General features: G+C 40.1%; 1 protein-coding gene across 5 annotated transcripts in view; it reads right to left on the bottom strand.

Annotated features, from left to right (window-relative positions):
• KCNJ6 (potassium inwardly rectifying channel subfamily J member 6) overlaps nucleotides 1-27,387 on the bottom strand; it is a 171,626-nt gene that overhangs the window by 63,285 nt on the left and 80,954 nt on the right. The window lies entirely within an intron of this gene.

Raw genomic sequence — 27,387 nt, 5'->3', positions numbered from 1 at the left:
TTTCTATTCCACTCAATGTCCTTGTAAAGAATCTTAAAAAAAGTTGCTTATGCTTTGTGTGGAGCCTGAAGGGTTGTATGCTTTTCTTTTCAAGCTGTAAGAGTGCAGCCATAGGCTGGATCTGCCTGGTGGTCATATTTGACAGAAGGACTTAATGTGTTCAACAACAGATTTGTTTAGGTCAGAGTTTGTGGCTTTGTCTACAAAGAAAATTGAGTGCAAGACAGTAAAAGTGACTCATGCTTTTTTTTTAAAAAACAATTGTTTAGTTGAATCAGAACAAAAGATTGAATGAACATATGTTTGGTTTCAATCCAAATATTTTCTTACCTTTGCTTAATTTGAATGAAACCCCCATATATTCTTTCTGCAATGACCATTAGCTATACAGGATATTATACCCAACTACATATGAATTTGTTAAAAGATGTGTTCAAGCAAGTACACTGTTAGACCCAACATGGCTGAAAATATAATTAAAAACCACAAAAAAATGTCTACATGTCAACAAATAGCAACATTTTGTCTTGAGATAAACAAGTCAATGGTGTCTAAACTACCATTTACTATGTTATTTCACATAGGCAACAAATAAACAGGTGTATAAATTTGTTTGAAAAAAAGAATCAATAGAGTTGCTGTGGAAATGCTATAATGGCTATAATTGCTGTTATCCTTTTCTATAAGGAAATAGGTAGCAAAAAAGAACTGCAAGGACTGAAATATTTTGTAAATTGGATTCAATTTGACTACCATGATTTTCCAAAATATTTTATGAAGGAAAAGACATTTAATTTCAGAATTACAAAAATGTGGCATTTTGTCTGTGAAATATTGAAATTTAGGAGTTTTTAACAACAGTTTCAGAATTCAAATTTTCATTCCTTTTCCACAGTAAAATTTTACCTAGCTTCAGGAAACAAAGTTGTTCAAAAGGATTATATAAAGTCAAAATAGAGGGATTATATGAAAGACTTGAAAATGCCTGTTTTGGGTTTTCAGTTTATTTTTTCTTACTTTGTTAAAAAGTATGCAAAAGTCTTTTTGACTTGCTTTTAATTTTGCCTATATTTTTTCTAGTCTGACAACATAATCTACAGTCATTAGGACTGTAGCTTGCACAAGTCCCTAAATGACCAGTTTCCTCTAAAAATAAGGTAGTTTCAGAGGTAAATGGAATCTTTCTGAAAGACTTGACGGTGCTAGGCTTTCATGCTATTCCAGCTCGCTAGACTGCAATATCCAGTTTCTGCCAAACTGTTAAGGAGCCTTGATGTCATTTGAATCTGGGTGGCTGAAATTAAACAGAAATGTAGATTTAAATTTTCTTTCTACAGTATGCATAGATATTATCAGAACAGGCTGAACTATTATTTTTTAAAAATAATTGACACTTAGCCCAGAGAAGAGAAGGCTCTGGGCAAACCTTATAGCTGCCTTCCAGTACTTAAAGGAGGCCTACAGGAAAGCTCAGAAGGGGCTCTTTATCAAAAAGAGCAGTGATAACAGGTAATGGTTTTATGCTGAAAGAGGGGAGATTTAGATTATATATTAGGAAGAAATGTTTTCCTGTAGGGGTGGTGAGGCACCGGAAAAGATTGCTTAGAGAAGTTGTGGAAGCTGCCTCCCTGGAGGTGTTCAAGGCCAGGTTGGATAAGGCTCTCGGCAGCCTGATCCACTGGGAGGTGTCCCTGCCCATGGCAGGAGAGTTGGAACTGGATGATCTTTAGTATCCCTTCCAACCCAAACCATTCTATGATTCTATGATTTAGATGATATTTTAGCCTTCAGCTAGGAAAGCCCACCTACCTTTATTGAAGCTAGGAAAGCTCAGCATGAGCATGAATAATTGAAAGCTTTCATAGCCTTTAGAGTAGTTTTGTTTTTCATATATCTCCTGATCAGCCTCTGAAATTAGCTATCTTTCAGGGATTTGCTCATAGACATCCAAAATACAGATTGCTCTTATTAGTGCTACTGTGTGCAACAATAAATATGCTGGGATAAAACATGAATTCTATGTCTTTTTCAGTCAGGTACATGTAGTTAGACTCACTTAAAGAAATAGTTGATAGAGAAGCTGACCTTTTAAAGAGAAAACAGCTCCTGTGCAGTAAATAAAAGTATTGAGACCATGGAAGAGAGATTTTGATAAACGAATAGACTGGTAAAAAGAACACGCTTCATGTTTTCTTAAATGGAAAACTGATGCAGCTAATGAGGGAGGTAGGGTTGCAGTAGAGTAGGTGGGAAATGCACCGCCAGTCTCATGTGCTCCCTCTGTCACGGCATGGTAGAGCCCTTTTCTTCTCAGCATGGTAGAACTCTTTTCTCATATTCTTCCAGCAGTAAAATATAAATAGTTCTCTTTTTGTAAGTCATTGACGTGTCCTCTGAGGTTGATTGAGGGGTTCATAATAAGTGCTTAGATGCTAAGAAAGATGTTTTATCTCTGTTTTGATAGGATAACTTTGTTATTTGTGCAAATACTGTGATGAGTTGACTTTAGAGGTGATTGGGCCTTAACTCACTGCTAAAAAATGATTTCTGAGTTCAAATATAGAGCTTTAGACTATTTTTTTCCTAGTCTTGCTAGTTTCCAAGGAGATCTAACCATGTAGATTGTCTGCAAAGGTGGTAATTAGCCAGGAATGAACAAGATGGACACAAAGATCTTCTTGGCAAAAATCAACATTTCAAAGCAGTTCTTTCTTTTAGCAGCTAGTATGCAGAAGCAATCTGATCAGTTCTTTTTAGACTTTGAACAGGCAACCTCATTTGCCTTCACGGTGTGGTTTTGTAAACAACCAACTTTCAGACTGGTGGTTAAACAGAAAAATGAAAAATGTCCTCGGATTGATTTGGATGAGATTTTTTTTCAGAACATCAAACAACTAAAAATAGGATCCAACAAATTATTCTGCCTGCCTATAAATAAAAATAGTTTTGATTTATAAGTGTTCAGGAAAATGATAGAGTCTTAAGGCAGGGAGGAACAAAGGCAGTTGCCATTCACAAAACATTTTTATGCTACACAGGCTTGGCCATTATATGGGGTGAGGAGTCTTGGATGTGCTTTTGAGTAAGACAAAGACAGGATTTGGTCTTGGGCTGTCCTTTATGCCTGGTGCTTACCATGAGTGTTGGGAGTGAGGAAGGATGAAGGAGAGGTAAGAAGGATCCTAACTCTTACTGGTCTCATGGGAATGCCATCTACATTTCTTTATTAATCTAACCCGCAAATATAATACCTTTTCTGTATATAATAGTCATATTTTCCTTCTTAGGAAAAATGAAAAAAAATATTTAGTTGAAAATTAGTTACCTAGTTTGATCCAAATCTGCAGATTTCAAGCTAGGATACTTGAAGCATATTTTTTTTCAGTAAATAAACTATATGCCATTAAAATGCCTCATAGTCTATGTCTCAATATAACTTTCAGGCATATCTAGGATGATGCTAGAAGAGAAACTTTATAGAATTTCTTTGCAATATCAATTGTGGAAGGGTCGGTGTGGCTTAGAGTTACCCAGAAACAACCTGTGAGTATAAAAGTGGAAAATCTGTCTGTTTATTCCAGCCTCGTCACTTTGGGCAGTTATGTCATTATTATTACATTTTTTAATAAAGACTGGATTGAGATTTTGAGCTTGTTTCTGAGTTTCACAGCTCTCATACATCACAATACAGACTGTATTTGTGTTAGCAAATGCATATTTATTTCCATTCACACAGAATATGTGGGAGTCATGTGTGAAGTGAATAATGAGAACCTGAGATACGTGGAATATAAAAGAATGAATATGTGCTCAGGAAGACCGAAGATGCACAGAAACATCTTTCTTATCTGTATACTACCATTTTTTTTCCCATCAGATACTGAGCTCTGAAATGGTAACTAGAACCTTTATTTTGTTGTTATTCCTTCTTCAGCTTGTGAGACTGGTATTTTGTTCTGAAAGGCCAGTACATGAAGCTACATCAGAGATATTTTTATCTGACACTCCCTCAAACAGGCAACAGGGAGCAGTAGCAGAGCAAGCATTTCCTTCTGCCTGATGTCTTTGGCTGCTGGAGACATCCAAAACCTATTGTTTTCCTCTGAAGCCCAAGAGAGCATTGGGTTTGTAAATCAGCATTCCTGGAGGAACCTGAAAAGATCAGCATCCCTAAAGTGGAATGGAAAAAGCATTGCCTTCTTTAGTACCAGATTGACTTTCTTGGTGAAGGGTGTCAGAAGTAGTGAGTAGGATTTACCTGCTCACATACAGACCACTAGAAGGCAGCCTGGGTAAGGATGTTATAGTAATGCAGCGAGACTCTCTTGACGCTTGCTAGTGCCGGAATAAAAAGGCTAATGACATAAGTACTTTCTGTGGACTGTTTAAGTTATAGGAGATATAGGTCTCCTCACATTTCTCAGTTTTGTCTATGCATAGGGACCCTAAAAAGAACTTTACCTGAGGGCCCCATCAAGCTTCTTTGAGATCTGGTAATTGGAGATCTGGGAACAAAGAGACTTGCTGCTGCACAGTCATCTAAACCTTCCGAAGACTCAGTCATCACCTCTAAAATAGAGAGGATATCCCTTACAGACCTTCAGAAAGAGCAAAAGAATGTATAGCAACACACACTGGTTGTTACTTGTGCAGTACCAAAGAAGCTGCAAACCCATTTCTAAGTTAAACTTCAGTTTGAACTCTGATGTGTACAAGGAGCTGATGCCCTGAACGGCCACAGGACTGTCTCCAGTGCACGACATGACAGGCACTACACCTTCATCATGTTAAAGTATTTATTATCACTGTCATCTTATACAGAGCAAACTCTGCTAGCAGCATCTGCCAAGCCATTAATAACAGCTGACTGTGATAAACATCGATTAGTACAACTGATTGCAGAGTTTTGTGGCTGACCTGAGTGTAGGCAATCAGACTGTAATACTATTCACACGTAAACGAAGTACAAATTCCTATTGCAGGGATGCTGTAGCTAACTGGGAAATTTCTTGCTTTTCATCTGTGATCATTATAACAAATTGCCTGACTTGCTTGCTTTCACCTTCCCTCTCTTGCAATTATGTTGATTGTTTTCATATTTAGCATTAGCGTACCTTGTCTATAGTAAAGTCTCCCTGTCCAGTCAAGCAGGAACAGTGCTTCCTGACTCAGCCTGCTCATCCTTTCCGTACTGTTTAACTGTGCTGATGTTACTGGGCCCAGACAAAATTAATAATAGGAGCTAAAAAAATGCAGCTGGGTGCACTAGTAAGTGTGTTTGTAGGAGGCAGCAATGTGTATCCCCACACTGGCAAGGGAAAAGCAGCACTTAATGCTGTTCACAAAATGCTCCCTTTCTTTAGTGGGCTGAACACATTTAAACTTCCATGGTGTCACCCTAGGAACATTAATGCAAATAAAGGCAGCCTGGAATCTCCTCTAAGACAAGTCATAGCTTAGTCAGGAACTACAGGGTGAAATTTTGGAGTCTGTACTGTGCTAGGAATCAGATTTAGTGATTTTAAAGGACCTTTTAGACCTTTTGATTACAAAGACTCCCAGCATTTGTTCTCTTCCACCTCCTCATAAAGCTGTCACTGTTTTCAGTTCTTCTGTTCCGTTCTCTTCCTGCTCAAAATAAAATTAAACTGTTGGCCTTTGGTCAAGTCACTTTGAGCTGGAGAACAAGCTTGCATCCATAGGAGGGAACACCTACACTGTTTTCCTACATAAAGCCAGGACCCGTGGATAAAGTAGGGGATTGGCAGTTATGCAGCATGGGATCTCTGACCTGGCAAAGTACTTAAGACTGAAACCAGTATTGGCCTCAAATTCTGTTTTATTTGATTAAGTGTTCAAATCCTTGTCAGAACCAAAAGCACAGACAGAATCTGCCCTAGACACTTTCTACTCCTGGCTCCTACATGCTTTTGTCCAAGTGGTTGTTGCTGAAATGGGCCTGGTGTTTTCACAGGGATCTACAAAGAAGATACACAACTGTAATATGGTGGGTTTGGCACTGGAAATTAGGAGCCAGCAATATTCAGAAAGAGGTAGCCAGCTCTGAGCTGCAATGCTGCTGGTTTGGGAGTTGTTTTTTTTTTTTTCCCCTTCCCTTTTACAAGATACAGCTGCAGAGAAGAAAGAATGTAAAAGCTGTCTCTATAATGTAGTAAACTCTGGGATAAGTTTTTCTTACTGCCGAGGCTCTGCCAAGCTCATTGCTGTGGGTGTATCTGGGTGCTGGTGAGGACTCCGGTGCACTCTGTGCCTGCTAACTTCACCTGTGTATGCACAGAGCAGAGAGAGTTGCCTTGGAGGAGATGTGGGAAGCTGCTTCACCAGCTGCTTGCCCACGGGTGTAATGCATACAGGAAGTCTGCATAGTAGGGAGACTCAGGGAGACAGTTTTCTGTTAGTACCTGGATGCTGAAATGGAAGATCTGCCCATAATGCACAAGGGGAGAATGTTAAGTAGGAAAAAATAACCATCTTGGTGAAGGTATCTTGGGTTTATCAGGGTTCTTCCTATTGAGTCTGTTTAGAGTCACATGTACAGATAGGAGGACAGGGGAAAGGCAGCTCATACATCTCTTCCCACTGCATCAGCCTGCTTAAGGGTGGTGAGCCTTCATTTTTGTAGGCTTCAGCTTAGAAGTGTTTTATAGCTCGAAGCCCAACTCACATTGGATAATGAGAACAAATGAAGGAAACTGTATGCAAATTTTTTGTTAATTAGTGAAAGTAACTTTCCTATATCCAGTTAGCTTGCTTACAAATGAGGGCAATAGAGAAGGAAAGGAACCTGAGACAGGTCCTCTAGGGCAGCTGGCACCTGAAACTTCTCTGTCCTTTGACGATACTATGAGAAGATAATGAGGGTATCTTCTTTGGATTTACACTTGCTGATATACTTTGTGGTAAATCTGCTTGGTTTCGTTGTGAAGGACTTGCTGACTCCTGACAACCTGACGTACTTCAGTGCTCTTGGAGCCGGCGGGCTCTGAAGGAGGGGTCTGATGGGAGTTCAGAAGTGAGTTTAGCTTTCCCTGTCTTTAACAGCATTAGCCTAATAGGAAGCTGAGTGTGAAGAAAGAAAATCCTGCACTAAGATGGTGCTTGACCACAAACGTGCCCACACCTGGATATGAAAGGCTGAACTCGCAGATATTTGCAGCACACATCACTCACAGCTCGATTGTTGGAATGCATTTTCCAGGCTGCAATTTGTAGAATCTTGAACAATTTTTTAGAATTGTGTGAAAGTAACCTGTTCACTAATTTTAATGAACGTGCTGATATTTTAACTTTAATAAATACACTTTGTAGAAGACAGTCAGGCTTCCTGCTATTTGCAAATTTCTAAAGAAACTTCTTCTATGGAAAGAAATCTTAGAAATATTGAAAGCATTTCATTTTTCTCTTGACCTTTGTAAACATCAGCACAAAAGAAGTGTGATGATCGCTGTGTTGACAATGGATATTCTTAGCGTTTGCTTGCACTTCATAATTTCTGCTCTGTATGAAGTGGTGGATATATGGTAACTGTTTGGAATGGAAAAGTGAGATGCTGTGAAAATTGAGAGAATCTGCTGCTCTAAATGAAAGGATTCAAAGAGGGGAAACTCATAAGCAGAGTTTAATAGATGTGGGAGATAACCATGTGTCAGTTGTAATAGAATAAAGCAGCAAAGAAGTCATAGATTGTGTGTCGGGATTTGTTGTTTATTTCTTTTCACTAGGCTTTTCATCCTCAATAACTTTTCTGTCTAATATAAAAAACGAATACAATTGATTTCCAGGTTGCACTGGGATGTATCTGAATATAAAAGCCAAGTTGGATTGGTTTACTTTATCCCTTGTCATTTTTCTTTGCATTTTTATAGCTCCATCTGATTTTTAGAGCTTTGTAGCACAGGTTTTGGTTACAAAAATGGTGGAAATCAATACCATCTTAATATCATGGTCTTTTTTTGAATTGTGCACTATTCTCACATGTTTTCAAAGGAGCTGCCAAGATGCCAGTCTGGCTAATGGTATTTATCTGTACAAGCACCCCCAAACACTTGAAGTCATTAGATGCTAAACTTTCCTCAACAAATATGCTAAATAATCTAGCAACCACTGAGCTTCATATTTGTGGGTAGAAAAGTAGAGCTTTGAAAGAGTCTTCAGTTTCTGGGTTGTAGACAGTGTTAATCATGGACGAAAAAATGAGTAATAGCTGATGAAAAATCAGGGAAGCCAGAGCAGAGATGTTGGTCTCCATTTTCAAATACAGTTTACTACCCAGGCTCTGTGTAAACAATGTCTTTCAGCATTCACTACCTAGCATTAAAGTAATTATTCATGCCAAGGTAGTTGTTAAGACAATCAATATTGCCTCTACTTTCTATTGTAGAATGTCAGCCTGTTATAGCATTTCGGATGAGGCAGTTGGCAGCTTTATGTTGAGCACTAGCCTAGCGTGCACACATGCTATAAATCTAGTCACTTCCTACCAGCTGCACTCTTCTAAGTCATTCTTTTTCAGTCACTTCCTTTCCCTCATACAAACTCTATGTTCTTTTTTTTTAGACTGATCCTCTCCTCACAAAAGCTCCATTAGTAAGGATGCCCTTAGGACAGAAATTAAACAGGACACTGTACTCAAGTGGACTCACCATTGTCCATTTCAGGCTGGGGTGGATACCAGGGAAGAAAAGGAGATCTGAATGCAAAACTGCCAGAAAACAAACCCCTGGAAATATCACACGAAACACACGGATTTTTGATTTTGTTGAGACTGCATTCTGTAGTAAATGGGTCAATGCAATGGAGATCTTGTGACATGTTTTGCAGTTGTGAAGCCTATTGTACAGAAAGGAGTTTAGGAAAGCTCAAATAACTGTCTTCACAGAAGCTGCTAAGAAGGGATATACGTTGCTCATATTTTGCAGAAGATAAAAGTTCAGCTGTTTTGTCTGTGGACAGAGGGCGTATTCAAAATTGCACTTGGCCATGTAGCTGCTATTGGGATATTGTCTGGTAAGAGTGGCATTTGTCAAGAGCAGCATTTTCGGAGGCAAGGGAGGAAATCTTGTGATCCGAACATTTTTATCCTAATAAGATGTTTCACTTAAGAGTTACTGATTTTTCCTCATCTCTGATGTTTCCTCCTTCTTAGATAGCATTTTACATTTTTTGAGCTTTGATTAGGTATCCCTAAAGAAATTAAAGCTTTCCTATTGTGAAATTCATGACTTAAATGTTTTCATATTGGTACAGTTTTATTAACTGTGACTATTTGTACTTCAATTTCACATTACCAAATTATTTTTTTCCAGAGTTTTCCTTAAAGTTTTGTGTTTTCAAACACAGCCAGTGCCCTTCTTCTGTTCCAAATTCCAGCATTACCAGACTTAGTTAGTTATGTATATCTGTAAACACATTCACTGCAGAAGACAGAACGTGAACAGCAATTTTCATGGAAATGGTAAGACTATTCTTGAGAATAAATGTATGTTTTTGTTGTTAAACCAGAACATCACCCTATCACTTTATATTAATTTCTTTTATTGCTTGAATTGGAGAGAAGTACTTTGGGAAGGAGGCAGCCCAATTATGATTTCTCTTGTCTGAGGAAAATGCAGAGCTTCCTCTACCTAGAAAATTGAGCTTTAGTGTGAATTTAATTATCACACTCTGCTCCCAGGAGTATTCTGTCTGCAGAACAGCAAGACAGGCCCTTCTCTTTCTTTCCTTTTTAAACACAGGAGTCCTTATGCTTCTCTGGCTTGCATATTTGGAAGTTAAAACTGCGTCTAGGAGAAGGACAGTCTGAAGGTTGTGTGAAGGTAATTACTTTTCAGGTAGAGCATTTCTATATGGTCTCTGTATTTTCCATTCTGCCCTTCAAAGAGCTCTCATATAAACAGTTTCATTAGAATAGATTCTATATGCGTCATACAGCCTTCTGCTCATTTTTTCAGGTGCTACTCTGGCTGGCTGTGTTCCATCCCCTCCAGTGGCTGGGCAGTGAAAAAAACTATCTGTGATCCATATTTTCAATGCTTCTTTTCTAGTTGCTGGAGTAAACTTCTAATGTTGGATTTTTGCTGGGGTTCTTTGCCCACTTGTGGACTTCCTACAGCTATTAAAGGAAAGCTCCTAGTAGAAAATGAATATGCAGCTGAGCAAGAGATGATATGTTACATGGGGTTCCTTTTAGTCAGCAAGAAGCTGAGTTCCTCCAAAACTACATCAGAGAGAGAGAAGAAGATACTTTCTAGAGCAGAATTTAATAATTTTTCCTTTATTTTCAACTGACAAACCTCTCATGATTTTTGGGAACTTTTGCTGGAAAGTGTTTGATAAATATTTATGGGACTTTCCTTTCCACTTTCCCTTGATGAACTGGTCCTAGAGAGTTTGCTGCAAATATTCGATGTTTTGTATTTGAAATCTGTTTCTGTTCGCCAGCTGCACTAGTACATTGTTGCTGTTCCCTGGCTGGATGGGTTGGAGAACATGTAGAAACTCTGAATTTGTTACTGGGGCTATTAGTGAGACTGGGACCTCACGCAGTGGGGACAGTCCGCACTTGCATGGGGACTTACTGCATGGGGACACCAGCCCAGTTCCCGATCAAGCTTTTGGTGTACTTGTGCAGTGCTGTGCCTTTATTGCTAACTCAGAGAGGCCACCTCGTGCTTATGGAAATTTTCCCTTATACCTCTACCTCACCACCTGTGTGCTGTTCTGTGCCCGGGCAGCCCCTGAAGGCGCATGGGAGTGCAGCTCTCCAATGGGGCCACCTTGCCTCTGGCCTTGGAGATGCCTGAAGGGTAGTCTGCTGGCATGAATGTACCTGTGATAAATAGCACAGTCAAAAGCAGAAAAGCAGAGGGATTTTTTGTTAAAAAGCTTTGTTTCTGAATGTTAACATTGTTCTGAGAGATCGAGTTATTGCAAGATGCTCATGCTACTGTGGAGTTAGCCTTACTCTCATTGTTTTTGCCATTTTGTTATGCAGGATAAGGTCTCATCCTCCAGGAAGAGTTTTGAGAATACTTTCACAGCTGTGGTGAGCCAATACAGCCCACCCAATACAGTTTTTCTGACAGGGAAATTTAAGTCACTTGACACAGTGAAGTCCTCTCTGACAAGTTTCTTTTTATTTAAAGTCTTTTTATTTAAATAATTATTTAATTTGGTCTGAACGTATTTTAGCCTCAGGATGCTGCTAAGAGAAAAAATTCTTACCAAAATGATACTAGAAGCTAATGCTTACAGACTATTAAAAGGAACAACAAATCAGCCATTAATTGGTGGTAACCAGGTATTAAGAAAAGCTTGCAAAACTCACTTTTGAGTGGATTATTCAGTGCTCAGTCATACTTTGCTGCATTTCTGTTCTTCCTTATCTTGGAGAGATATAATGGGTAAAAATAAAGTATATCAAATATTTTTGTCTAGCTCTTGAAAGTTCTATAGGACCAAATGAACGTACTGCAAATTAGCTTTATGTGCAGCACCCAACTATGTTCTGTAGACCTGCATTCACCTCTGTAGGGCTTTAAGACCATGCCATCTACCCCCACAAAGTATGGGCTAAATATTGCAGGTGAAATCTAACAAATGAATTCAAATCTTAACTTAAACAATATCACTTTGCAGTTGTGGAGCTTTATCAAAGCGCGGAATCATGGAATCATAGAATTGTAGAATGCTTTGGGTTGGAAAGGACCTTAAAGATCATCTAGGTCCAGCCCAAACTAGCACCTTAACAATGGATCTTTTAATTAAAAAAAAATCTGGAAACATAGAGGGACATAAACTAGAAAGCAATTAATTTGATTTGCTCTGTTAGTACAGATTTCTAAAAAGTTTTTAATTTTTTTTGCTCTTAATGACTTAGCAAATAATGAAATTAAATATGTTCTGAATACTGGACAAACGACAACATAATTTTTCACTTTGATTAAATTTTAAAGGAAAAAAATCATTACATTTAGGTTTTTCTCTTCCTTGCATTTTGGTTTTTGAACCTTTAGGTTGCCACTGCAATCATGACAGAGACGAAATTTCACTTTTATATTCAGATGCTCCAATAACACATAGAAGGTGAAAACCACCGATAGTGTTCAGAGCACAGTGGAAATAACTTTTCAGAATATTTTGTCTGCTTTCACTGCCTGCTCAGGCTGCCAGTCTGTGTTGAGTCACAGACATCTGAATGACCCTACCTCATGTACCCATCTAGACTTGAATTTTCATTCATTCTGTAAAATGCATTAGGTGGATGGTTGCAATGATTAGTAGACATGCTTCATAAAGTTTTGTTTCTAAGCCTGATTAGCTTGGATCTGAAATAAGAATTGCTTAATAGATATCCAGTCATCATCAAAATGTATCCTTAAATGTTAAACATGATTAACAGGACATTGAAATCTCCAGAAAAGGAGATGAAATATTTTTAACCACATCTTTGATTTTGCAACCCTGTTACCTACGAAGTCCAGGAAATCCAGGAAACCTTCTTTGTAGTGTATTTTATCAATGCATTGGAACTTGGCAGGCAGGTGTAATTCACGTAGGACTGCTATCAATATACATATTTAAAATAAGCTGGTTGCTTTCAAAGCTTTAAATGAACAAGCTTAACAAAACTAGAAGCCACAGATTCCATGGAAACCAGAAGTACCTGAGTCAATAGAGCAGTAAAGTCAAATGCATTCATTTTGATAGTCCCTTGCAAATAATTGCCCAAGCAAATGGCTATACCCGCTGTCTTTGGAAGCCTGTAAATTAGGTACAATTGTCAAGCTTTAAGAAACAAAACAAACCACTCCAAACAAACTCCAAAAAGGTTTTAACATTGAAAGTGGTTCCAGCTCTTGTGTCTGTCCTCCCAACATGGAAATTATTTCCTCATTATGACCATAGTATTAGTAGGGGTTGTAGCTGTTCATCTGCTACCTGCCAGCACATGACTATCTGAATGTGTTGCTTTTCCTGAGCACGGGGGCACAGTCCTGCAATCCACCACCACACATAAAATTTACTATGACTGTAGTGGGGGTTATATGCCTTGCTCTGGTTTGCTGTGGTTAAGCACTCTTCAATGGTGGGTCAGAAAGACTCTAAAAACCACCTGGTTTTCCCAGAAAGTGCTTTCATTTCAGATTTACCAAGAGAAGTAGTCTAGATCTCTGTACATTAGATGCATTGTACAAAATCTCAATGTGCAAGACACTTGCTGACTTCCATGAACCTTTGCAAACCTAAACTTCAACCCATGGCTGTTTGAAGACTTGCAAATAAAGCTGGCCAGGGAACACTTTGGTTTTTGTGACAGCTTCTGCAGGTTTTGTGACAGCTTCTGAGGTTGTAAAGTTTTTCTTTGGCACTGAAGGAAAATCAAATCCTTAAGAACACTTTTCATGAAATTAATCTGTGGAATACACCAGTTTTTGTCTTGGCAGGATCAGATTTTTCAACCTGGCTTCCTTTCTGCATTCCCTTTGAACTGATAGCCCAGTCAAAGCCTTGAAAATCCCCCTCCCAATACCAGTTTTTCTGAAGCTGGAACCCACCTTGCTAAGCATTTCAGCCTTCAAAGAAAAACTTTTTTTCAAGACAATGTTTTGTCAGAATCATTCCAGCAGGTTTGGCTTCCTGGGGTGACTAGTTCCTGCTCCCCTGCTCCCCAAATTATATGTGAAAACAGGGTAAGAAATAGGGACCTGATGGGCTATAGGACTTTACTCTTCTCATGCCCATTTACTTCGACCATGGCATAATGATTTGTGCAAACTGTGCAGAAAGTGCCGAAGTTTTGCACATCTCTGGTGAGCTAGCCTGTTACTTCAGCAGTCCAAGGAGAAACCTGGGAGAAGAGGAAGAGCAAAACACATGCTTGACTGAGAGAAGTGCAAAATGTTTCCACAGCCTTACTGTTTCCATGCCTATCTCGCATTTAATCAAGATGTTACTAACATCAAGCTGTTTTGTCTTTTCACGTGAGAAGTAGCATATTGAACCATAGTTTTGAGATATTGCCAAGGACTATATGAGACAGAACAGTGCTAGGAACACTGTCTTCCATCCAGGAAACTGCCAGCTGTTGCACCCTACATCAAGAGTAAGCTAACCACTGGGGAGCAAGGTCCTGAAGGAAGAAATTTTCTGGGACGAGCAGGCTAATCAGTGAGAGAGTTGAGATTTTCTGGGTTACTTCTGATATGAGAAGGCACTAATGTGACTATTAAGCACTCAGCAGCCTTTGATCTGTGAGTCAGTTGTTCAGTATTCTTGGCCAAATGAGGGCACATACACTTCTCTTTGATCCACAGGGCAGACTTTAGTCTGATGATCTGCATTCCCTTGGGGAGTGTGACTGGTTGCAATCTTTTAAGTGGACACAAGGTAGTTTCCTTAGAACTTGGTAAGATCCTAGAAGTCTGTTGAAACAGGTGCATTTGTCAGTCTAATTGAATGTCAATCAGACAAACATTTAGGTTGCAAAACACCTTCAAAGTCTTTAAGTCCAACCCTAAACCTAACATTGTCAATTCCACCAGTAAACAATGTCCCTGGAGTATGATGTCTACACAACTTTTAAATACCTCCAGAGATGGTGAGTGTGGTGGGAGGGGGTTGGTGGGGAGGACAATGGGGCTTTTCCACTGCTTGATATCCCTTTCAGTAAAGAAATTCCTCACATCCACTCTAAACCTCCCCTGGTGCAACTTGAGGCCATTTTTTCTTGTCATAGCATCATACAATGGTTTCAGTTGGAAAAGACTGTTAAGATCATCGAGTCCAAACATAGATCCAGCCCTGCTCAGTCCACCACTAGATCATGTCCCTAAGTGCACTATCTACTCATCTTTTAAACCCCTACAGGGTTGGTGACTCAACCACCTTCCCGGGCAACCTATTCCAATGTCTGACAACCCTTTCAGTAAAGAAATTCCTCCTAATATCCAACCTAAATCTCCCCTTGTGCATCTTAGGCCATTTCCCCTTGCCCTGTCACAAGCTACCAAGGAGAAGAGACAAACCCCCACCTTACTACAACCTCTTTTCAGGTAGTTGTAGAGAGTTATAAGGTCTCCCCTCAGCCTCCTTTTCTCCAGGCTGAACAACCCCAGTGCCCACAGCCCCTCGTTATAAGACTTGTGCTCTAAACCCTTCACTAGCTTCATTGTCCTTCCTTGGACACACTACAGCACCTCAAAGTCTTTCTTGTAGTGAGGGGCCTTAAACTGAACACAGTATTAGAGGTGCAGCCTCACTACTGCTGAGTTCAGGGGGACAATCACTTCCCTGGTCCTGCTGGCCACCTTGTTTCTGATACAAGCCACGATTCTCCTGGCCATCTTGGCCTCCTGTGCACACTAGCAGCTCATGTTCAACCAGTTGTTAACCAACAGCCCCAGGTCCTTTTCTGCTGGGCGTCTTTCCAGCCACTCTTCTCTAAGCCTTTAGCATTGGAGAGTGCAGTGCAGGACCTGACATTGATCCACCCTGTCCAGATCCTTCTGTAAAGCCTCCCTATCCTCAAGCAGATCAACAATCCTGCCTGACTGGGCATCATCTGCAAACTTGCTGAGAGTGCAGTCAATACCCTCATCCACGTCATTGATAAAAATATTACAAGGAACCAGTGCCAACACCAGCCCCTGCAGAACACCACTTGTAACTGGCGGCAAATTGGAATTAGCTACATTTGCAACAGCTCTTTGGGCCCAGTCATCCAGACAGTTCTTTACCCAGTGAACTGTACACCTGACCAAGTCATGAGCAACCAATTTCTCCAGGAAAATGCTGTGGGAAATGGTTTCAAAGGATCTTCTAAAGTCCAGGTAGACAATGTCCACAGCCTTTCTCTCATCCACCAAGTGGATCACTTTGTCATAGAAGGAGATCAGATTAGTCAAACAGGACCTTCCTTTTCTAAACCCATGCTGACTGGTCCTGATCACCTCGTTGTCCTGGGGACTACCCAGGCAACTATGGTATGTGCAGCACAGTAGGCGTGATCTAAAGCAGAAGATTTATGCTGTTAGATGATGCACAAAGTACACATCAGTCCCTTGAGGGGAGACCTTATTACTCTCTACAACTACCTGAAAGGAGGTTGTGGAGAGGAGGGAGCTGGCCTCTTCTCCCAAGTGACAGAGGACAGGACAAGAGGGAACGGCCTGAAGCTCCGTCAGGGGAGGTTCAGGTTGGATATCAGAAAAAAATTCTTCACAGTAAGAGTCATTGGGCACTGGAACAGGCTGCCCAGGGAGGTGATTGAGTCGCCTTCCCTGGAGGTGTTTAAGGAACGGGTGGATGAAGTGCTGAGGGACATGGTTTAGGGAGTGTTAGGAATGGTTGGACTCAATGATCCAATGGGTCCTTTAAAACCTTGTGATTCTGTGATTCTGTGATTCTGTTCTAGCTGGGGTACTACCATTCTCTCTTTGTCACATCCTCTCTTTCAATCTATTCAGTCCAGGAGCTGCTGGCACCTGTCTCCTCATCTGCTGGCACCTGTCTCCTCATGTTTGATGACAACATTCAGATAGATTGATCTATTGTCCCTTGGAAGATACCGTAATGGGCATGATCGCACTGTGCTGTGCAGCCTCCTCCATCCCTTCTAGTCCTATTCACCTTCCCTCTCCCCAAAATAGCCCCTTTTCATTGCTTCTACGGAAAATATGGCAGTTGTGCTAAATAAAGCCTATCCAAATTTGTTCTGTTTGGTCCTAACCTTCTGTGAAGAGGGGATGAATTAAGTTTTTTTTATATCCTGAAATAAAACATAAGTATTTACTGATTTTTATTGCTTGTACTGCAATGGCTCAATGTATTCGGTCAAAACGCTATTGAGAGTAATGAAAGGAATGGATACTTCAGTGACAGCATTGATTTTGATCTAACACAGACTAATATGCAGGCACAATGCAAATCACAACCAAATGAGATTTTCACTTACTGCAACAGAAATTTATTAAAGAGCAGTACTCAGTAAATGCACTAACATATGGTGATATGACTGTGATTCTGTCTGCACTCCACAAGGCTCATGGAGAATGTGTTAAACTCTTCCCTCCCCCAGTTTTTTAAGCAGACATTTCCTACTTAAAGAAGAGCAAGTAGATAAAGACCAGAGCTTCTGTTTCTAACTGTTGTCCTAAATACCAGTTCTGACTCTGATTCCAGCTGCCTAAGGCCAAAACTAGATCTCTTGCACATTTAGCCCGGAGAAAAGAAGGCTCCAGGGAGACCTAATTGCAGCCTTTCAGTATATAAAGCGGACTTACAGGAAAGATCGAGAGAACCTTTTAACTAAGGTCTGTAGTGACAGGACACGGAGTAATGGTTTTAAACTGAAAGAGGGTAGATTTAGATTGGACATAAGGAAGGGGGCTCTTAATCACTCAGGGCTGCTCTCAATCATTTCATACTCCAGCCTGTCTTGATACTGGGAGTTACTCCGACCCAGGTGCAGGGCCTTGCATTTGGCCTTGTTGAACCTCATGAGGTTCACACAGGCTCACTTCTCAAGTGGTCCAGGTCCCTCTGCATGGCAAATGAGACTCCTAAATAAGACTCCTAAATGAGATTCCTCTTCCAATCCAGATCATGCATTGCAATGTTGAGTATAGTGAAAGATTTTCAATTTTTTTGCTTCTCTAATGAGGAGTAGATATCAATTTGAATGGTAGTATTTCCTGGAATCTGGATAAGCTCATGTGTTGGTGTTTTCTAGAGGACTGTGGGAGAAAGTGGAAGGACTGAAACACTCAATGAATTTTAGGTAGATTCTACCAAGCCTTAGAAATTTCCTAGGTTTAAGGCTATTAATGTTGAATTTCAAATTTCTGTTGGACTCAAGTTCTGATTGAATCTGTACAATCCCTGTAATCATGTGTAACAGTTATTCAGGTTCTTAGTGACAGGCTCATAGAAATACACAAGAAAAAAAAGCCTCAAAAGAAAGTAGGACAATAAAAGAAAACTATTCTGAGAGTTAAGGGAGTAGAGAAATAATTAGGTGCTTTTTCTTCCTGAAGCTTCAGTCATAGGGCTTTCTAAAGGCAACACAAATTAAAGAACATACTTCTTTAAATTGTAGCAAAACCAGCTAACCCCTAATCTATTGGGGTTTCCAACAGTCTTCTCAGCTTTTAAAAAAAGTCTTTTTAAAACCACAAATGAACTTCTATCATGCTATATTGCAAGACAGGTATTTTAAAATTTTAAAATTTTAAAACGGCTGGTTGCCCAGCCATTGTGTGCTTTTTAGGGGAAATCTCTCTTGTGCACACTGGTAGTCCATTGCACAGCTAGAGGGTCTTTGGCAAATCAAAGGGTTATAATGACTTTATAATGACTGCTGGAGTTGTGCATTTCCTACATCTCTAACCACTGTCACAAAGCAGCTCTTAGCACTTTCCTGCTGCATGAGAATTTGTGAACCACCAAGGGACAAGGAACCCCAGGTAGACTGCTCAGAGTAAGGAAAACTGAAGTGAGAGGAGGCATAGAGCTCCTGCAGCTGGACATCCCTTAGAAGAAATGGTAGTAAGAATCTAGTTGCAGGTCTTTTACTTCCACAAGTGGACACTGCTGAGATCATGTCTGCCCTTGTTGCTAAAGGTGCATATGGGGTACCACCACCTGAGTGAGTGTTAGAGGTGCCCTGCACTGCTGCCGAGGCCAAGAAGGGGATGGCCATGGTGTCAATTGTATGTGGCTGAGGTTGTGCTCCATAGCCTGGGGGGTACCAACTGCACTAGCTGCCGGGTGTGGGTTTCGCTCATGCAGACCTGTTGTATGTGTTGCATTAAAGTCTTCCTCTTCACCATGCATAAAGCATCGTGTAATGAACACAAACTCCCATGTTGTCATGAAAGTGTGACAATAACACAGCAACCTTTCAACCATTAGGCTTAAGTTAATGACGGACTAAGATATAAGTAACTCCCTCTTGTTGAGAAAGTGTGTGCTAAGGTGTCTGACATTTTTAAAAGAGATGAATCTCTAGCTGGTAGTGTTTTCACTAGAGCCCTGTTGATTTATGTTAGGTAAAGATCTCATGCAAGGTGTGCTGCTAAGATTACTGTGGGAAGAAGAAAATCAGATTTCAAGTGAGGAGAGAGCTCAATAGTTTTAATTTAAATACTTAACTGCATATGCTTTTACTAATCCTTTTTTTTTTTTTTTTTGATTCTGAAAGTTGTCTAGATCAAAATTCCTTATGGCCTACCAGCAAAATAGTCTCAAATAAAGCTGGGGAAAAAGTCAATGGTCATAATAGAAAGTCAGAGAATAAAATGATAACAGAATCATTAAGGCCCATACCAGACAATCAGAAGCTATTTCCATTAATATCGATTCACACTGGGACCAAAAATGCTGCAATACCACGCAAGTTCCTGCACTGTCAGACTTGCTGCCTTTGTTGTGCAGTAGTTTGCTGAGCAGAAAGTGACTTCTAATCACAATTAAAAAAACCCAGTCATCCAACAGGGAAACTGGCTCCTTTTCAGTACTGTCTGGGACACAGCTTTAGTTGTTTGCCTTTCCGAATCTATCAGCACCAGCTCTAAATGTTGCCTGGATTATAACATATGTATGTATGTATGTATGTATCACCTTTATTTCTGTTTGATAAAAGAGGATAAAACAAGATTCCCCTGAAAAAGTGGTATTTTGAATGTCTGTAGGGGAACATGATGAGGAAATCACCTTGCCTTCAAATAAGCTGACAAAACAATTCGGTTCATGGCATGAACAAGGTTTATAGCAAAAACAAATGTGGTAGTCATTTGTAATTTTGCACATACAGATGCTAGCATGAAATATGCACTTTCTTTAATTGAGAAAGGATGTTGCATTGTTTCAAGAAGTAGCTTGATTTTGTTGGAAGCTGTTCTGTGTTTTTGAAATGGATGAGAACAACTTGTTTTTTATCACAAATGACCCAATCCTTATGTATTTCACCCCAGCAAAAGGTATAACATCTGTAGGCCAGAAGAAACTCCCTTGAAATCTTTTCATGGGTTCCTCAGAATTTTTACCTCTTTGTGGTGCAAAGACTGAAAAGAAAATTTAAGTAAAATTCACATTTTCCATGATGATAAGCTCCCGATATTAGCCACTGCCATCACGATACTCATGGGCACAACAGACCAAAATAAATCTTGAAAGCACTTCCTTTAATTTCAGCAAGGATGGTTACAAAGAACATGTCTCCAGATGCAAAAGTGAGCCATATATCATGTAAGATGGCTACACTTACCTTGTTTGCCACTGAATGCTACCTCCTTCTCCAGCTGTACAAGCCTGCAGGTAGCAGACAGCTACCAGCAAAATGCTTTACAGTCAGGTAACCATGTCAGTAGTGGCAAAACAAGACATTCTCAATGGATCTACCTAGTGCACACAGATCTCTCATGACTGTTAGCTGCTTTATACAAGTGAAGAGAGGGCTGTGGGCTCTTTCAAACAAGGATTGTGTTCTATGGCCTCCAGAGCAGTGGGTGTGAGAGGGAGGGCTTCTCTGCCTCAGTACAGTCGCATTATATGGGACTGGCATGCTATACCGCACAGTGTGACAGTGAGGAGAGAAATCCCCTTCCATAAGCCAGTGCCTGAACATCTTTCTGGGTTTTGTTGATCGCTTTTTAGTCCTTGTGCCAGCTGTCTGACCCAACAAGCAGGCTTCCCTTTGACATGAAGAACAGCTTGCTGAATAGCTCAACTCCATACTTCGCATGCTGGCTGCCTGCTTGCCTCCTTTATATCTCTTCCTATGAAAGATATATTCTAATCTGCTTTTGTGCCCAGATCTGCAGGCATATTCTTTGATTGCCAAAACTTTCCTGCATTCAATGGTTTGATCAGTTCCCAGATGTTTATTTGCATGTATATATATCCTAGCACTCTTCAACTTCACTTTCGTAAAAATGTATAAATATTTGAAACAGAAAACCATGAATGTAATTTCCCCACTTTTGTTATTTTTAAGAAGCACTCCAAATATTGGGGGAGGGAGGGAAAGGCAGGATAAAACCAGCAGAACCAACACTAAGATGTAGCCTTATTACTTGTGCATTAATAGAAAAACACTGTACGACTTCTAACTTCAAAATAAGTTTAGTGTTACATTCCTTCAGCATATGGAGAGTTTGATACCGACTTGATTAGGAGTCTCTTGGGATCTATTCCACATCCTGCCCATTTGTTTCCTTAGACAGATATTGCACATGATCCTCCTCCCTCCCCCCTGGAAATGGCTTATTGCCCTCTGTCTGAACTGCATTACAAGGATAGTTATAGGGAGCATGTAGTAACAATGACAAAGCCTGCAGTGCATGCCAAGCAGTAGATGGTTCCTGAAGGGGAAATACAGTCTGCAGAAGCCCTGCCTCCAAATTTGACATCAGAGACAGCTTTCACCCTTATCTCTCAGCACTTAGAAATATGCTGTTAGGCATATCTTTTGCATGAAGTGCTGGGATTCAAAGCTGAGACAGGTGCAAGTAAGGATGACATGCATGGGCAGTTTGGGAGCTATAGTACGCATGGGTACAAAAAGAAACAGTTCAGCAAAAGAGCTGCCTATCTATTTTGGGAGTCTGGCTTTTTTGTGTCTCCGTCACTCTGAGAGAATACTCAGATTTATTTCTTCTTTGTTTATAATACTGCCATCTTTCTTCTGGGCTTGCATAGAAACCAGAATAAAAACAGGAAGAAGAAATTATTGCAGCAAGGCTGGGAGCCATAATAGAAACCTAGACAAGAAAGGAATGACTTATTTTTAACAGGGTGGGAAATTGTTCCTGAGGTTGCTCTTAAACAGGATGTAAGGTGACTACACATTGCCCATAGAAGCTATTTACATCTTCTAATAGACCAATGCATATAGTTGAGGTTGAAAACAAACAAACATGATTTTAGGTAGAAGGGTTTTTTAGTTTGGAAATGGAGTGTAGGAGGAATGCATTAACAAAGTAATAAGCCCTCTACAGGGTAACTGGGTGAAATATTCTTCAAGTGTTGTACAGAACTTTAGGTTTCTTCTGAACTTAAAAGCAGTAGAGAAAATAGGAAAAATATCCACCTTCCAACACACAAGAGTCTGTATTCCTTGCCTATGCGAAGGCATGGATTTATTGAGAAGGGTAAGCACAGCAGAGTTGTAGCATGACCTGAACACCACATTTGCTTTCAGGGTGGTCTTGTTTTGGAAGATCCCTGCCTCTTTCCCACTGACCCCACTGGGTCTGCCTTCAGCCCCAGGCTGTGCCTGAATGATGCAGATATGTAAAATTACACAATTGCCTCCTTTTTCTCTAGGCAGTTTTTGTTTGTTTGCTTTTTCCAGGATTGTTGGGGAGTTTCCTTTAATGGAAGGAGATGAGTGTCTCTGAAATGGTTTTATTTTATTTGTGTTGTATGAGTCACATGAAACCTTCTAATTTTGTTTTCTTCTGTGCTGTTCTTTTTTTTTTTTTGCCAGTCATCAGCTGTCTGTTTAAAGTGCTATAGTGCAAGTGAAAGCCTGCATGGGTCTGTAAGATACAAAAAAACAGTCTGTGAAACACATTGTATGAGGAAAGAGGAGAGAGATGGGATGACTACTGTAGGCTCTTCATGTGATATGTCCCTTGCTTTCAGCAAAAGATCAGCAGTTGTTCAAGCCCTAGTTTAGGCTTATTCATTTACCATACACTGGATCAAGATGTCTACACTTCGATGTGTTTTTACCCTGTGAATTTTCTCTTGAAATACTGGCCATATGATGACATCTGACATCCCCCTGATGCTTCCTGTGTCATATTTCATATGAAGCTAATGCATGCTGGCTGAAGGATCAGGATGTGCAGAGCAGAGGCACAGACAAATGTGCTTCGATTGAGTTTGAACATGATTTCAGACTGCCCTTATCTACAGTGCAGAAATACAGGTCAGTGTATCTTCGCCTTTTTGATTTTCTTGACTACTGTTTCCTTGGATCTCACATAAGTATGGATACCACAGCTAATATATCTAATCAGACTGGACTAATGGACCAAGGCCAACTGTATGAGGTTCAACAAGGCCAAGTCCCAGGTCCTGCACTTGGGCCACAACAATTCCATGCAACACTACAGACTTGGGGGAGAGTGGCTGGAAAGATGCCTAGCAGAAAAGGACCTGGGGGTGTTTGTCAACAACTGGCTGAATATGAGACAACAGTGTGCACAGTAGGACAAGAAGGCCAACAGAATCTTGCCTTCTATCAGAAATAGTGTGGCCAGCAGGACTAGGGAGGTGATTGTCCCCCTGTACTCAGTGCTGGTTAGGGCCCCTCACTGCAAGAAAGATATTGAGGTACTGTAGTGTGTCCGAAGAAGGACAGCGAAGCTAGTAAAGGGTTTAGAGCACAAGTCTTATAAGGAGGGGCTGAGGGCACTGAGGTTGTTTAGCCTGGAGAAAAGGAGGCTGAAGGGAGACCTTATCACTCTCTACAACTACCGAAAAGGAGGTTTTAATGAGGTGGGTGTCAGTCTCTTCCCACAAGTAACAAGAAATAGGATGAGAGGAAATGGCCTCAAGTAGCACCAGGGGAGATTTAGACTGAACATTATGAAAAATTTCTTTACTGAAAGGTTTGTCAAACATTGGAAGAGGCTTCCCTGGCAGTGGTTGAGTCACCATCCCTGAAAGTATTTAGAAGTTGTATATGTGGTGCTCTAGGGACATGGTTTAGTGCTGCAACTGGCAGTGTTAGTTTTAGGGTTGAATTCAATGATTTTAGAGGTTTCTTCAAACTTAAATGATTCTGTGCTTCTATGATTCCATGACTAGAGCTCAGTGACCACAGGTTGTACATTGAAAGGAGAGACTTCAGCATCATCTAGGTTTTATTTGGCACATATGTCTGGATAATCTTTCAATGTACTGTCCTCCTTTCCTTTGTCTAAAAAAATGGCCATGCTTCTTCTGATTCAACCATCCTTTGATAGGTACCTAAAGCTATACATGATGTCTGAGTGCTCTAGTTTTAAATCTGTACTCCCTTCCCTCCACTCTACCTTGCCTTCTTGAATTCAGCAGAGGTTGACATAGATGCAGGGGCCAACTTGAACAGAACAAGTTGCAGGCTCACAACTCAAACTATTCTTGATGTAGGGAAGAAAAAGATATGAAGAGGAAGGAGGCAAGAGGATGCAAAATTTACACAGTTTTAGTGCAATGTAACCAATTATTTTATAATAGAATATAATTAAGGCATTAATTGGACCCGTGTGTTAACAGAGAAAGGGATATTCTTTGGTAATATAAAGTAATTATCTCCTGCCATTTCTCTTTTTGCTGCCATGCTTTCAAGCCTAGTTCAATTATCTATAATTCCACATAGTCTATTACCAAGGTTAGCCTCTGCAATACAGTGCAAATTTCTGTCAATTTTCTTTTGCTTTACTGTGGCTCTGTTGCAAAGTCCTTAAGGATGTCAGTAATTCTGTCTGCTGAGCTGTGGGTAGATGTTCTGCAAGAAAGAGAATGTAAAGCCACATTGAATAACAAAAATAAAACAAAATACTGAATATCTTCCAGTCAAGCAAGCACTATGCAGATTTGTGCACTGAATGAGACAGGACCCATGGAAACAAGGAATAGTGGTGTTGTGTAATTAAATGCTCTTCCATAATGTATGTGGTGAAGCGGGTGGGAATGTGTTTTCCTGGACCTTCCGAATAAGCACATTTCTTAATTTCTCTCCTCTTCTCTTTTCTTCTCTTCTCCCTGCCTCATCCAGTAAAATGCTTTGACTGAAGTTGGTCCTTAGCAAGGAAAACCCCAGCCTAAGCAGTTATTCAGATGGGAGATAAAAGAAGCTGAAAATATTGCCATAATGGGAACTATAATGCAGCTTTGCAATAGGTGATACAGCTGTGAACTTCAGTTAGGTTAATTTGGCCATATTTAAATCCACTGTGAAGTTGATAGATGCCCATAACTACTTATGTCTGCCTGGATACTAGATTAGGGCTTAGGATAGGTAAGTCCAATATTTGCTTGCTCCCAGACAAGTATCAATGACACATTAACTGAAAGTGGAGAATCCTGAAGTACGCGCTGTTCAGAGGAGTGATGTAGTTCGGGCCCCGTTCTCCTGCTTCATAGGAATTTCACCTAACTTACACTCTAGCAATAACTACAGTCCTAAGGCTAACAACTATCATCCCTTCTAGTATCTCTATAGATTTTAAAAGTCAACTGTTTCAGAGTATGAACACATTACTAGGTTAGAGTAGAAAATCCAAGTACCATGTCTGTACTGCACCCTGAGGTTAACTGATCCCAAGCTTTCCTTCATGATCCATGGAGTTGCCTTTTGACAGTGAGCAGCTGAGAGTGGATTCTTATAACCAGGACTTCTGGAAATGCAATGAATTCTGCTTCAGTAAGGAAAGGCACTGTCAGTATAGCTGTTCTTAACAACACTTGTGGAGATGTTTTATTATTCAGCTTATTCATAGCAGGATTAACGTTCCAAAACCTGTTGTTCTAAACACTAATGAGTTCAATCTAGATAACGTATGAAAGCCAGATTTCAAATCTTAAAAGATATAACCCACAAAGAATATTCAAATGAATAGTCACACTGTATTTATCCTCAAGATGCCTACTGAAAACAAAGCTAGCAGATTAATAGTTGAGTTTGCTGTTAGCTTTGCATTTAATGCTATTCACTTGTATATTAATTGCTTTTGTATGGTTTTTTTTTCACTTGCAAGGTGGGATTGAAACGTAAATACAGCTAAAATGCGGGAAAAGCAGGAAGAAAGATGAAGTGAAGAACTTATGTGATGAGAGATTTACTTAGAATACAAGTTGCTATAGAACATGAACTTTCTTTCCCCCTACAGGAATGGGAAATTAAGATAGTAAAGCTATTGCTACATGTGTTGAATGCATTTAATACTTTTTATAAGGATGAATAGGCAGATGCTAGAAAATTCCTAATTGTTCTGCACATTGCTCCTTGTAATTTTCCTATCAAAATAAATCTTAGCATAAGACAATCACTGCAGATTTATTTGCTTTGCTGACTTGCTTTGCTTCTTTGGTTTTCCCTGAGCTCTTTTTTTGACCCGTCATTTTGAGACATTAAATAGTATTTAATCAATGCATGATAATGTCCAAGGCTTCATTAGTATAGCTTGGCTCTCCTAATGGTTGACCTTTTATAACAAAGCAGCTTGAATTATAGCACCTCTTCAAAATGTGCAAGTGATCTAGGCTATTTCTATGCTTCCAGGCTTCCCACAGTGCTGTCAGCCAGAGAGCATGGTCGCATGATTGTGTGCTGGTGAGATCTTTGCATTCTCCTTGTTTGCTTTTGGGGTTGCCGACAGGCCAAATGAAACGTAGGTGGCAGAAAACTAAAATGTACTAATCTTGAACTGCCAAGATGCAGAGTGATTTGCTTTTCTTAGAAAAAGTAATTCTTCCCTTTTTCAGGGAAGCTGCAACTCAGACCATCATGTGACTTTTCGCTTCCAGGTTGCTTCAGGCCAGTTATTATGGAATATGGGGGAGGGTAGGGGAAACTTAGGGGATAGGGAAGTGTAGCCCTTGCTCTCCCTTTTAAATTCACCCTACTCAAATGGAGTATTAACACAAGCATCAGTTAATGCACACAGAGTAAAGAGTATCGCATAGCGTCCTGCAGAAACCCTTCCCTTCTCAAGCTACTGTGCAGTAAAGTATGAGAAGGGGCAAGGCAAGATCTTTTCCCTCTCCTTAGCATCTTCATAATGATGGAGATCTGTGTTAGTGCAAGAGAAAATGAAGCTAAGTAGAGCACAAATTTACTTGCCTGCAGGTCTTTCTGGTACCTGAGTGGAAGACTGTCCAAAGAATTGGGAAGGATAAAGGAAGAAAGACTGGATGGCCTTGAGAAGAATGTAGTGGGCAGAAGATTCAGACTAAAAAATGCCCCGTTGTTATGGAAAAGAGATTCTGATACACTCTACTTTTGATAAAACAGTATTTGGAAGTTTCATAGATGTGTGAATGTTCCTGGTCAGGCATCCTATATGAATTTGAGTTTTCTATTTTTGAAGAACATTCATGGTTGTAGCAGAAGATGCCTTGCCATTACAAGTTAACACAGGATATGAGCACCATTTCAAGCAAGAGAACAAATCTTGCATACTTTCAGGAATGCTTAAAGGTTTTTGCTGATTTGTGCTCACAGGGCTTTTTAGGGACCCAGCTGCATGGAAAGGAATATACTCAGCAAGACTGTGATGAGGAAGAGAGGAAGCATTGCTGTGGATTTCTTCGCTTGCTGTATGTCAAGTGTGATCCGATTTCCTCAGAAAGCTTCCTGATCGCCCTTCT

Source organism: Cuculus canorus, chromosome 1 (genome assembly GCF_017976375.1).
Source record: "Cuculus canorus isolate bCucCan1 chromosome 1, bCucCan1.pri, whole genome shotgun sequence".
In the NCBI taxonomy this organism is placed as follows: Eukaryota; Metazoa; Chordata; class Aves; order Cuculiformes; family Cuculidae; genus Cuculus; species Cuculus canorus.
The sequence above is the reverse complement of the archived record's forward strand: the minus strand, read 5'-3'. Positions and strand labels throughout refer to the sequence as shown.